Raw genomic sequence first — 14314 nt, forward strand, 5'->3', positions numbered from 1 at the left:
GCTTGCACTCCAAAATCTTAACTGATTGAAGGTTAGGGTCCTTAAAGCGGCCAGCCCCATCATTCATCAGATCATCGACAGTTAGACCCGCATCACTTACCACACCGTCGATCTCCACATCACGAGAAGGGATGTAGACGCGATACTCCAGCGTAAAGAGGCTATTGCTAACGATATCATTGGCCTGTTTCAAGTCAGTAACGACTACGCGCAGTTTATCTGACTGAACCTTTTTAATCTCGGTTACGGCCGAGTAACGTTTTGTCAGCTCCCGTGCAACAGTTATGCTGTTTAACGGTTTATTTTTGGGCCGAAAGTATACCACCCGAGGACCAGCGGATCCATCCTGGTAAACCTTGACTCGGGGGGGCTGTGAGACATTGGGGGAAAGTGGGGGAAGTGGATCGACCATAACATTATCTGTCTCAGTATCAGATATACGTTCTTCTTCTTCATAATATTCCTCTTCGGAGGGTGATCCTTCTGTTTGTTCCATTTTGTTGCGGGAGCAACACGCTCGACCGCACTGTTTAACTTAAATCAAAATAAAAAATCAAAAGCAATAAAAAGAAAAAAATCGATAAGAAAAGTAAAACACGAAACACTTCACCAGTTGGTTCCTGACGAGCTGGTAGGTGAATTGATCCTTCGTTTGTTTTATCCGTCACCCGCGTGACCTTCACACAGTAGAGCTGATATAGCTCGTCTAAACAAAGCCGTCTTTCAGGCAAGAAAAATGTTTAGTAACGCACTTCACTGCACTACTTTAACTGATATCGCAGGTAACAATTATCACTCGCGGGACTGTTTATTAGTAATGCTTTACTGCAGCCTCTGCCACAGCAAGCACCTTCGTACCACCGAAAAAACTAAACCACACCGGAGAGAACAAAAAGCACTTGTTTCCCGGTACAAAGTTGGGTTACGAATGTTCCCAAATTTTCTTGGAAGTGATTATATCGAAATGATGTCTTCAGCGAATTTGTAGCTCTTACTTTTGCGAATAACTTTACTGAAGACTTTAAATATCTATTTTGAATACTTTAAAAGTTATGGTTTGTTGTTTGTGGAATACTCTTTGTCGCCTATTTATTGTTCAATATAGTAATACTCCATTGAAATAAGCTAAACATTATTTCGATAAAACGAATTTTGTATTTCATTTTTCTATCTACAACCGCTAGAAATAATCACCGAACACTTCCAAGTTTCTGGAAGGAAAGTTCCATCACTTATCAGTGCAAAAATGTTCATTTGTGCGAACCTTCTGACTGCAATGTTTCTAACTTATAACCATCGGATCGATCTGAAACATATCGGAAAATGAAAAGCGAAATAAATAGATAGATTGATAACCTGTTGTTGTAAACATCATGAGGACTTTTGATAAATTGTCGGAATGGGGTCCTGATATGTAACTGATCTATTGGTCTTGATTTCACAGTTGTCTAATAGCATCAATATCAAATTCCTGCCTGAAAACATTCCAATAGAAAATTCCAGAGTTCTGTAATCAATCATAACCCTCAGATTTCTTTTCAAATTGAGCTCGCTTTTGTAGAAATGTACTGTAATAAGGGTCTTTATTTAATAGGAAGTGAAGTTAAAATTTATTTAATGTCTATGAAACATAGAACTGCTCACCAAAAAAATGCATAACTTTCAACATTTGCAAAAAATGTTTTTGTCTTTCTCATTCACTCTAAAATTCGTCAATCTAATCAAGCCTATGTACGTGTGTGTATGTGTGTATGTGGAAAAAATGTGACCTCTGTTTCTCAGAGATAGCTGCACCAATTTGCACAAAGTTAGTCTCAAATGAAAGGTACAACCTTCCCATCGGCTGCTATTGAATTTTTTTATTGATTGAACTTCCGGTTCCGGAGTTACGAGTTGAAGAGTGCAATCACACAGCAAATTCCCATATAAACGGAAATGAAAGATTTTCAAAATCAAATTTGTATTTTTGATGCCAAATGACTTTAAAATGCATGAATCAGGAATCAGAATATATTGGCTCAAATGGCACGTTCCCCGTACATAGTCGGGGATTTGTGCCTTGCCGTGTGTTTTCATCATTTCCTGAGCGGAAGGAAAGGACAAGGACGTGTGAGGAAGTAGAATTGGAAGGGTGGGAAAAATAACAGCACAAAACAAAAATAAACAACAGGTAAGTTAGACTCACAAGTAGTTCAACTTGCCTGCGAATAAGCCTAAAGCTCTTTACCACATTGGATAAGAAACTTTAGTATGTCTCTGAGTTTCAGTCGACCAAACATGGTTTCGTCTATATAAGGACGGCTGAAGACTCGAAATCGCAATTGCGCTACCGCTGGACAGTTGCATATCAGATGATATGAGGTTCCATAGTCAGATTCACAAAGATCACATGAAAAAGACTCAGCGCGCTGAATAGTTGCCATGTGATAATTGAGTTTGCAGTGGCCGGTTAAAGCCCTGGTCAGCATGCCGCAGTGGAGCTTCGAAAAATGTAAGAGATTTTTCGAAACCACTGGGCATGGTTGTTCTAGAAACGCCTTTGTTTGGCGACACGTTTGTAGATTTCTCCAATAATTGCGGTGCTCGGACGAAGCCCAGGACCGTATTTTTTCCCGTATCCAACTTGTCGAAATTGGCAGCGCGGGCTCAGGACCAACGAAGTCAATCGCTGAACCTGCCCTGGCCAATTCGTCAGCCCATTCATTTCCAGTAATACCGCAATGTCCGGGCACCCAGACAAGGTAGATAGTGTTGACAATGCTTAGTTCTTCGATTTGGGTTCGGCACGCGATCACTAGCTTGGACCGGGATTTGTCTGAGCTAAGGGCCTTGATTGCAGCCTGACTATCGGAGCAGAAGTTTATAACTCTGCCGGACAATCTCAGTTGAAGGGCCGATTGCACCCCGCACATAATCGCAAAGATTTCTGCTTGGAATACAGTACAGTATCTACCTAGTGAGTGAGATTGTTCCAATCTCATTTCACGACAGTAGACACCAGCACCGGCACGTCCCTCCATCAGAGAACCGTCAGTGTAACAGACTACTTGCGTTTGTTGTTGTCTTTCCATAAAGCCAGACAACCACTCCTCTCGAGAGGGAATCTTCACATGGAATGTCCTGTAAGGAAAACTACAAGTGAGTGTAATGTCGCTGGGAGCAAGAATATCTTCACCCCATGTAACCATTTGTGACCACAATCGTGTATGACTGGTAGCAAGATCAACATGATTACTGTTCCAAAGCCCAGTAACCTGCAGTCTGTATGCACATGATAGTGCTTCTTGTTTTAAGTGTATGTGTAATGGTTTGATATTTAAAAGTGCCTCAAGAGCAGCAGTCGGAGTCGTGGTGAAAGCACCAGTCAACGCCATGAGCGCCATTCTTTGCAGATGGTTTAGCTTTGACTGGACTGTCACCACCTCTCCCCTCTGCCACCACACAAGGCATCCGTATGACAGTATTGGACGTACAATTGTCGTGTAAATCCAATAGATGTATTTAGTTTTGAGACCCCAGGTCTTGCCAAAAGTTCGTCTGCACTGCCCGAAAGCCATGCACGCTTTCTTGACTCTGAACTCAATGTGAGCAGACCAATTCAGTTTGGAATCCAATATGACTCCAACGTATTTGACTTGATCTGCACACAGTAGCTCAGAATCAAAGAACTGCAAGGGACGAACTCCGGTTGTTATTCGCTTCTTCGTGAAAATAACCATTGAAGTTTTGCTTGGGTTAACTGATAGTTTAACCTGTCGACACCACTGTTCGACGGCTCTTAATGCCTGTTGCATTAAGTCAAAGATTGTTCCGATGCAAAATCCAGTAATTAGTATTTGGTAATCGTCAGCAAACCCGTAGGTTGGAAATCCAAGCTCATTGAGTTTCTTCAACAAGCCGTCAGCTACTAAGTTCCAAACAAAGGTGACAGAACGCCGCCCTGAGGACAACCGCAAATACTCAACTTCCGTATCTCAGCCTGTCGCAGTGACGAGCAAAGTATGCGGTTACTAAGCATTGCGTTCATCCAACCGGAGATACATGCAGGTATCCCATGACCGCGCGTCGCTTCCAGAATAGACTGGAAGGACACATTGTCAAAAGCACCCTCAATATCTAGGAATACACCTAAGCTAGATTGCTTGAGCGAGAAGGCTTTCTCAATGTTGTAAACAACATCGTGAAGCAGAGTGATCGTGGATTTCCCACACTGATATGCATGTTGCATTTTGTGCAGTGGATATTCAACTAAACTAACGTTCCTGATGTAATGATCGATTATCCGTTGCAAAGCTTTCAGAAGAAAAGAACTTAAGCTGATAGGCCTAAAACTCTTGGTTTCTTCATAGCTTGAGCGCCCCCCTTTGGGAATAAATCTAACAGTTATTTCTCGCCATGCTTTCGGGATATACCCGGTAGCAAGACTGGAAAGCAAAATCTTTTTCAAGACATGTTTAAGAATATCAAATCCCTTTTGCAGTAGCACGGGAAGTATTCCCACTTGACCGATTCAGTGGAGACCAATGTGCGTGCTAACGCCCACGAGTCCGAATCACCAGAATGAGATCTGTGAACATTGTTCAACTCCGGATCGATACAACCTGAAAAGTGTGTGTCGAAGAGACAATTAAGAACATCTTTTTCGTCTGTCACATAAACACCATCTCTGGTTTTTAAGGAGTTCATCTGAAAATCATTCGATTTGGAGAGAATTTTATTTAATCTGCTAGCCTCGTTCAGACTAGAGACATTAGTGCATAGGCTTTGCCAGCCAGCCCGTTCTGCAGATTTAAGACATTTCTTATATGCACTACGAGCTGACCTGAAAGCCCTGGAGTCATCACGCTGACGCCGGTTCCAAGCTCTTCTCATAACTTTCTTCATTCTTTCAAGCTCAGCCCTCCACCAAGGGGTTCCCCTAGTCGATTTAACAGTACGAAGTGGACAAGCTTCTTCGTAGGATGCTAATATGAATGAGTTTGTCGTATCCACGACGTCATCTAAGTCGTCTAGTTGACTAATTGTTGGAAAATATCAATGAAATTTAGTCGCCAAGTTTTTCAAAAAGAGGTCCCAGTTTGTAGATTTAGGATTACGATATGTCACCACATTGAAGGTGACATCAAAATGATCGAAAAATATATATTTATGATCGGATAGAGACGGTTCAGTTTCATTTCGAACCTGCCAATTTCCCAGTTCATGCAAAATTCTATCAGAGCAAAGTGTTATGTCTAACACCTCCTCCCTCCCAGACCTCGCAAAAGTTGGTCGGTTTCCCACATTCAGAATATGGAGATTTGTACTACTTATGTACTCCATCAGTTCAGAGCCTCTCAGATTGATGTCCGAGCTGCCCCAAATGATGTGATGAGCATTCGCATCACTGCCGATAATGAGCGGAAGCCCATTTCTGCTACAATATGATACAACGCTTTTGAAATCACCAGAAGGAGATGATTCGTTATGCGGTAGGTATGCTGAACAATATATATATATTTTTTGTCTACGTTTCCGACAGTCAGTGTAACTGTGACAACACAGATATCGCGAGTTGTGAGCTCCGATATGAGACACGCGTCAATAGCCTTATTTGCACGAATGCAAGCACGAGGCATTTCACGTGGGTTAGTCATGCCTGTCTTGTTGTAAGCAATGAAGGCAGTGTTAAGTAACTTTCCAAAATAGAAGTTTCCTTCATGGAAATACGGTTCTTGAACCAATGCTATGGAAGCTTTACCTTCCTGCATTAGTCGAGATAAATTCATAGTTGCTGTACGTTTATGTTGGAGATTGATTTGTGCTATTCTAACCATTGTTGATTAGAGAACTGTACATTTCATCTCCAACACAAATTGCACAACTACTAGAGGACACCAAGCGAGTTGGGATGTTAACGCATATAGCGAGCCATATCAGGTTTAAATGGGACATGATCATTTAATTCCCACGATTTGCGAAGAAAATAGTGGTCCACTGTGTCAGAGATTCGCATAACATAGTAAGGGCAAAACCCAAAATGCTCCGTGCGCGACTGGCATATTTTAGACCCTCCAGTCATTAAGTCCTCGGCACGGAACTACACCTTGACTTAGGGTCTCCTACTTTCAGTCGCCTCCTACGACATGGGAGCAGGACTCCAGTGGCTCAATTCTAGGCCGGATACCACACGGCCTCTGGGCAGGTTCATCTGTACACATCGAAATTTGATAATCGAAACTCAACAAAACTTCACCGAACTACAATCAGCTGAGAGTCTAAGCAAACCCCCAGCCAACGAAAATTCGGCAAAATTAAGTGGATCATCGGTGAAAAAATCGGTGTGTAGAGTGAACGTTCCGCTGCGTAATGCAGCATACTGGGGAGTTCGCCCAACTCTTCCCAGGCTCCGTTCGCCATTGAGAATGTTTTAAACCCCCTCAACAATTTTACCCATGGCACGGGTCGCATGACACTATTCCCTGTTTGGTAGATTTTTACCACTGAAACAGGTAGTCCGTAGTGTAATGCTTAGCCGGTTGAAGCAACCACTACCGACACTACACGGCTTATCTAGGCTGTTCGGTGAAAGAAGCTGACATTGAAGAACAGCTTCCATATTTAGATGGGCAAACAGCCGCAGAAGGAAGGAAGGATAACGGGTGAAGAGGGATTTGGGCTAAGCGCTTATTTAAAGGCGGCGCTGGCTCGCCTTGTCAGGGCTGCTTTAGGGCATGTGGTATTTAGGCCTAGAACGTATAGGGCCCACTACCTCGTCCTACCACACCCGCAGTCAGCCCCCGCTGCTGGTTCGGGTCGCGAATCACAACTAGTTGCTATCGCGAATAAGCATTATCCACCACCTATGCCCCGCCCGGTTGCTTGCAGCTCAGCTTCCCACGTAGCGTTCCTCCACCACCACGGGGCCCGGGAACCCGAAGTTAAAATTTATTTAATGTCTATGAAACATAGAACTGCTCACCAAAAAAATGCATAACTTTCAACATTTGCTAAAAATGTTTTTGTCTTTCTCATTCACTCTAAAATTCGTCAATCTAATCAAGCCTATGTACGTGTGTGTATGTGTGTATGTGGAAAAAATGTGACCTCTGTTTCTCAGAGATAGCTGCACCAATTTGCACAAAGTTAGTCTCAAATGAAAGGTACAACCTTCCCATCGGCTGCTATTGAATTTTTTATTGATTGAACTTCCGGTTCCGGAGTTACGAGTTGAAGAGTGCAATCACACAGCAAATTCCCATATAAACGGAAATGAAAGATTTTCAAAATCAAATTTGTATTTTTGATGCCAAATGACTTTAAAATGCATGAAACATTGAGATGTTTGACAAAAATTGACTTCTTTGGACTTCGTCTGAGAACATTTAGAACTTGATGCTTCGCGATGTTATTGATAACACATACTATATGGGATAGTGGCAGGACTCAGAGAATCGCTCAAATCAGCATAGGACAACATCAGTACTAGAAATCTCAAACCAAATCAATGGGAAAGCGAAAAAATGGCCCATAAAATAGACATACAAACGAATTATTGTTAATGCTGTGTTAATAAAATATCTAAATTGTGGTGGGAAAACTGAATTTTCCTAAAGGGGTTATATATTGTACTGAGCCAAAAAATCGATTTTGACGTAGGACTTACGTCTTTCTTTACTATACTGGGTGTCATTTCAAAATTTTCAAAACGGATGCGTTACGTACACTTTGAACTCTAATAACTTTTCTCCTACTCAAGGAATTACTAATTTTGTTTCATAAATCGAAAGGAAAACGTTCAACGCTTGCTATTGATACCTTGTTTGCTATGTAAAACTTGTTTAAAAAGTTCAAAAACTACTTTTAATGCGAATCAACATTAATGCTAAAACCTATAAATATGGGTGTCACCGTTTTTCTTAAAGCCAGACGTGTGTAAGCCACAGAGCAGAACACACGTACGTGTGCTGCTCAACGAGAAGCTGCATTTTGACCACCAACCAAATCATAGCTACTGCCTTATCGCTGCCAACCAAGAACAGTCGTCGCCCTGCGTGAAATTCATTGCTCTCAGAAGTGGACAGAGTTACTAATTCGCAAGCTGCTCTTCCAGTGCCTGGTCCGTGAGATTGCACAGAATTTCAAAACCTACTCTTCCGGAGCTCAGCCGTAATGGCCCTTTAGGAAGCCAGCGAGGCCTGCCTGGTTAGTTTGTTGGAAAATACCAATCTGTGCGCTATCCATGCCAAGCGAATAATCATCATGCCGAGCGGGAAACGGCGAAATAATATTCACAACAAACGGTCCTTATTAGGACCACAAAATCGTTCTCAGAAGAATTACAATTGAAATTTCCATTTCGTGCTTTGGAAAATAACTTCCCTCTTATCGGGTTAGTTATTTTCTATAATAATATCCGAAAAATGTGCGATAAAACCAATAAACTGACCAATTGGACGGAAGCAATAAAATACCTACAACAATTTGAGTCAAAAAAGTGATATTAACGGAAAAATGCTTCGATCGTTTCTAAGTGTTTGGCAGCTGAAGTTGCCGATTTGTTTTCCAACGTCAATTATTTGCGCTGTGCTGTACGGAACAGATTTTTGCGCGATTTGTTGGGAAATAATTAAAACAATTGTGTAGTAGATTCCGTAGATTTTACCGTAAATTTTGATAGAAATGATTTTGTAAAAGCATTAATTAGCCGTGCTTTGAATGGTGGTTTTTGCAAATCTTTCTAAAACATTAGTCATAACAGTTTTTGCAACCGGCCGAGACGGTTGTGCCTCCAGGTGGAAGGTTTTGTTCTCGAGAGAGTGACGGAGTGCGAGACGCTGTATGCGTTTTTGTGGGAGAGAGAGAGAGAGACCAGTTTGTTAAGTGTGAGTCGACAGTTGATACGTCGGAGGCGTGGTCAACGGCATCCTCGGTGTTTTGACAGCAAACCGCGGGTAGACGAATTTGCCTACCGCGGTGGCAGAAATCGACAGTGATCGTGCCTGTACACACAGAAAAAATATATTGTATTGGTGTCGTCGGGCAATTCTAATCGACGAGAGGGGAAGCGTCACAGGTAGACCCATTTGCTCTATTCGTCTACCGCAGAAGTGGTACGACGAATAAGGAAAACAAGTAGCACCGAAAAGTGCCGCATCGACAGTGGGATTTTCGCAGCAAGCCACAGGTAGCCACATTTGTTTACCGCGGCGGTGGAAACGGAGAGAGCGCGCTTGTGGTGGTGATACCGACGAGCAGCTTAACCGGAGAGAGTTTTGAAGTGTTGCAGGTAGGCCTATTTCTCTACTGAAGAAGCAACGCGACGAAGAAGGACAGCAAGTGTCACATTGTCAAACAACAGGCACCGAGTTTACAACGTAACACATGAGGTGTGTTCTACAGGTATAACAGGTATATTTTTCATTCCTTTTTGTGATAGTTTTTCTTGCTAGGTAAAATGGATGAAGAGATGAGAGAACGAGTAACAGACCCTCCCCCTAAGCCTTATGCTGAAAATGTAAATCCGACTAGAATTAAAATTTACCCAGAGTCGTCAACGGGACCATGGATTGTATTTATTAGGCGTAAAGTAAAGGCGCTAAATATTATTCAAATTTCTAAAGATTTGACTTCGCGATTCTCGGATGTAAAAGAGATCGTCAAAGTCAATAAAGATAAAATACGCATTGCCGTTGGTAGTCTCAAACAAGCCAATGCAATTGCTTCTTGCGAGCTTTTTACGCGTGAGTATAGAGCGTATATTCCTTCAAAGGAAATTGAAATTGATGGGGTCATCACAGAATCGAGTTTGACTGTTGATGACATAATTAAGCATGGGGTTGGTCGTTTCAAAGACACCATACTTAAAGACGTAAAAATACTTGAATGCAAGCAATTGCATTCAGTATCACACGAAGGAGATAAAAAAGTTTATCGACTGTCTGACTCATTTCGAGTGACTTTCGCTGGTTCTGCGCTGCCCAACTATGTCATTATCGATAAGATTCGTCTCCCTGTTCGCCTTTTTATTCCTCGTGTAATGAATTGCCTTAATTGCAAACAGCTTGGCCACACAGCCACTTACTGTTCCAATAAGGCACGGTGTGGCAAATGTGGGGGTTCTCATCAAGAGGATACATGCAATGAAAATTCAGAAAAATGTTTAATGTGCGGAGAAAACTCACATGAGCTCCCTGCATGCCCCATTTATAAATTGCGTGAGGATAAAATTAAACGATCCTTGAAGGAGAGGTCTAAGCGCTCCTATGCAGAAATGTTGAAAAATGCTACCCCGAAACCCATTTTCTTAGAAAACACTTACACATCTCTATTTTCGGAACAGTCTGACTCTGACGGAGCGTGCGAAGGTACATCATTTGTTTTACCCGGAAATTCCAGAAAAAGAAAACAGTCTTCTTTTCCCAAGCTGCCAAGAAAGGGCCTTAAAATTTCTCCACCAATAGATAAACTGCGCCCAAAACCGAAAAATTCCGATTCAAAACCGAAATCAATTCCGCCCGGTTTTGGGAACGTACAATCCAAACAGAACACCATTACTGGAAATAATAAAATTTCGACTTCCTCTGAGCCTCAGCCGGGGGTAGGATTATTGAAATTTTCTGAAATTGTTGATTGGATTTTTAAAGCATTCAATATTTCTGAACCACTAAAGAGTATACTTTCAGCTTTCCTCCCAACAATTAGAACATTTTTAGAGCAGCTGATTGCTCAATGGCCCATCCTTGCAGCGATTGTATCTTTCAATGGGTAATTCACCTCCTCCAATGAAAGATTCCATCACTGTTTTACAGTGGAATTGCAGAAGTATCATACCTAAAATTGATTCCTTAAAAATTTTACTGCATAATTTAAAATGCGATGCTTTTGCTCTATGTGAAACATGGCTTACCTCAAACATTAATTTCAACTTAAATGATTTCAACATTATTCGCCTAGACCGAGACACCCCGTATGGAGGAGTGCTTCTAGGAATTAAAAAGTGCTATTCTTTCTATAGAATTAACATCCCCTTGTTTGCGGGCATTGAGGCTGTAGCTGTCCAAACGAACATTAAAGGCAAAGACATGTCTATCGCTTCTATATATTTACCTCCCAAAGTTCAAATTGGACAACATCAAATTTTTGAGGTAGTGGAATCCATGGCTGCTCCGCGTCTGATACTGGGAGACTTCAACTCGCACGGAGTATTGTGGGGTTCCCTCTACAATGATAATCGATCCTCTTTGATATACAATGTTTGTGACGAATTTAATATGACAGTTTTAAATACTGGCGAAACAACACGCATCCCCAGACCTCCTGCACGTCCAAGTGCATTAGATCTATCTCTGTGCTCGACATCACTTCGGTTAGATTGCACGTGGAAGGTTGTACCTGATCCTCACGGTAGCGATCATTTGCCAATCGTTGTTTCAATTAACAGTGAGTTAGGCCTTACGAATTCAATTAATGTTCCTTATGACTTAACACGAAATATTGATTGGAAAACATACGAAACATTAATTTCCACTTCTCTTGCTTCAACAGAAGAGCTACCCCCTACCGAAGAATATGAATTCTTAGCGGGTTTAATTATTGAAGCAGCAGAACAAGCCCAAACGAAATGCAATCCTGGAATGACAATAAATAGACGACCCCCTAATCCTTGGTGGGACAAAGAGTGCTCTGATGCATATGAAGCTAAACAAGTTGCCTACAAAGAAATTATGAAACAGAAAGGGGGTATACGTGAGAACTTTGAAAATTATTTCATTTTGCAAAACAAATTTGACAGTATACGTCGTGCCAAAAAGTCTAGTTATTGGAGACGCTTCGTTGATGGCTTGTCAAGAGAAACATCAATGAGTACTCTTTGGAACACAGCCAGAAGAATGAGGAATCGAAACGTGACTAATGAAAGCGAAGATTTTTCGAATCGTTGGATATTTAATTTCGCCAAGAAAATTTGTCCCGATTCTGCTCCTGCGCAGAAAATTACTCGCGATGCTCCCACAAGTAACGATTTCATAGATTCGCCTTTGACAATGATGGAATTCTCAATTGCACTCCTCTCATGCAACAATAATGCTCCGGGACTAGACAGAATTAAATTCAACTTGGTGAAGAATCTGCCTGACCTAGCAAAAAGACGCTTGTTGAATTTATTCAATAAGCTTCTTGAGCAGAACATTGTGCCGCACGACTGGAGACAAGTGAGAGTTATCGCTATTCCAAAACCGGGAAAGCCAGCCTCCGATCATAACTCGTATCGACCGATTGCAATGCTATCCTGTATCAGGAAATTGTTGGAAAAAATTATCCTACGACGTCTCGACAATTGGGTTGAGGCGAACGGCTTGCTATCAGATACCCAGTTTGGTTTTCGAAGGGGAAAGGGAACGAATGATTGTCTGGCGCTACTTTCGTCAGAAATCCAACTCGCTTACGCAAAAAAAGAACAAATGGCGTCTGTGTTCTTAGACATAAAAGGAGCATTCGACTCAGTCTCCATTGATGTTCTCTCGGAGAAGCTACATCAATGTGGTCTTTCACCGATATTAAATAATTATTTATACAATTTATTGTCAGAAAAGCACATGCATTTTTCATATGGCGATTTGGCGACACTCAGAATAAGTTACATGGGCCTCCCACAAGGCTCTTGTCTAAGCCCCCTTCTCTATAATTTTTACGTGAATGACATTGATAATTGTATTGTCAGCCCATGCACTTTAAGACAACTTGCAGATGATGGGGTGGTTTCTGCCACAGGACCAAAAGCTATAAATTTACAACAACCATTGCAAGATAGCTTGGATAATTTATCAATTTGGGCTTTAAAGCTGGGCATCGATTTCTCTACGGAGAAAACAGAGTTGGTCGTTTTCTCAAGGAAGCGTGATCCAGCTCAGCTTCAGCTTCAGTTGGTTGGTAGAACGATAGCCCAAGTCCTGACTTTTAAATTCCTTGGAATTTGGTTCGATTCTAAAGGCACATGGGGAGGCCACATTAGGTATCTAATAACGAAATGCCAACAAAGGATAAATTTTCTGCGAACAATAACTGGATCATGGTGGGGTTCTCATCCAAGTGACATGATAAGATTGTATCAAACAACAATACTTTCAGTAATGGAATATGGGTGCATCTGTTTCCGTTCAGCTGCGAACACTCACATTATTAAACTGGAACGGATACAGTATCGCTGTTTACGAATTGCCTTAGGTTGCATGCAGTCGACCCATACAATGAGTCTTGAAGTACTAGCGGGAGTTCTTCCTTTAAAAGACCGATTCTGGGATCTCTCTTCTCGTTTACTTATTCGATGTGAGGTTATGAACCCACTGGTAATTGAAAATTTTGAAAGACTTGTCGAGCTTCAACCCCAAACCAGATTCATGACAGTGTATTTTAATCACATGTCACAGGAAATAACGCCTGCTAGGTATGTTCACACATACGTCAATATACTAGATATTCCTGAATCCACTTTATTCTTCGACACGTCCATGCAAGCAGAGATTCGTGGAATTCCGGATCATCTACGCTCGCGGGAGATCCCTAAAATATTCACAAGTAAATATCAACACATAGACTGCCTTAAAATGTTTTACACTGATGGGTCACGAATCAGTGAGGCCACTGGTTTCGGTATTTTCAACAATAATTTTTCAATTTCTCTCAAACTTGCAGAACCCGCCTCTGTTTATATAGCGGAACTAGCAGCAGTTCACTATAGTTTTCAAATAATTAATACTTTACCCCCGAACCATTACTTTATCCTCACTGATAGTCTCAGCACAATTGCAGCTCTACGCTCAAAGAGGATTGATAATCACGATCCATTCTTTTTGGGGAAGATACGAGAATCTCTGAGTAACCTGACAAGAAAATGTTATAAATTTACCCTAGTGTGGCTCCCCGCCCATTGCTCTATTGCGGGCAATGAGAAAGCTGATAATTTAGCCAAGATTGGTGCACTAGATGGTGAAATATATGAAAGACCCATCGCTTACAATGAATTTTATAGCGCTTCTCGACAGAGGACACTTGCTAGTTGGCAAACATCTTGGGACAATGGAGATATGGGACGATGGCTACACTCAATTATCCCTAAAGTATCAACGAAGGCATGGTTCAAAGGATTGGATGTAAGTCGGGACTTCATCCGTGTGATGTCTAGGCTCATGTCCAATCATTATACTTTAGATGCGCATCTCCGTCGTATTGGGCTCGCTGAGGGTAATCATTGTGCTTGTGGAGAAGGTTACCACGACATTGAGCATGTTGTTTGGTCCTGCACTGAATATCGTGAAGCCAGATCACAATTAGTAGA

The sequence above is a fragment of the Topomyia yanbarensis genome, chromosome 3 (assembly GCF_030247195.1).
Source record: "Topomyia yanbarensis strain Yona2022 chromosome 3, ASM3024719v1, whole genome shotgun sequence".
Taxonomy (NCBI): Eukaryota; Metazoa; Arthropoda; class Insecta; order Diptera; family Culicidae; genus Topomyia; species Topomyia yanbarensis.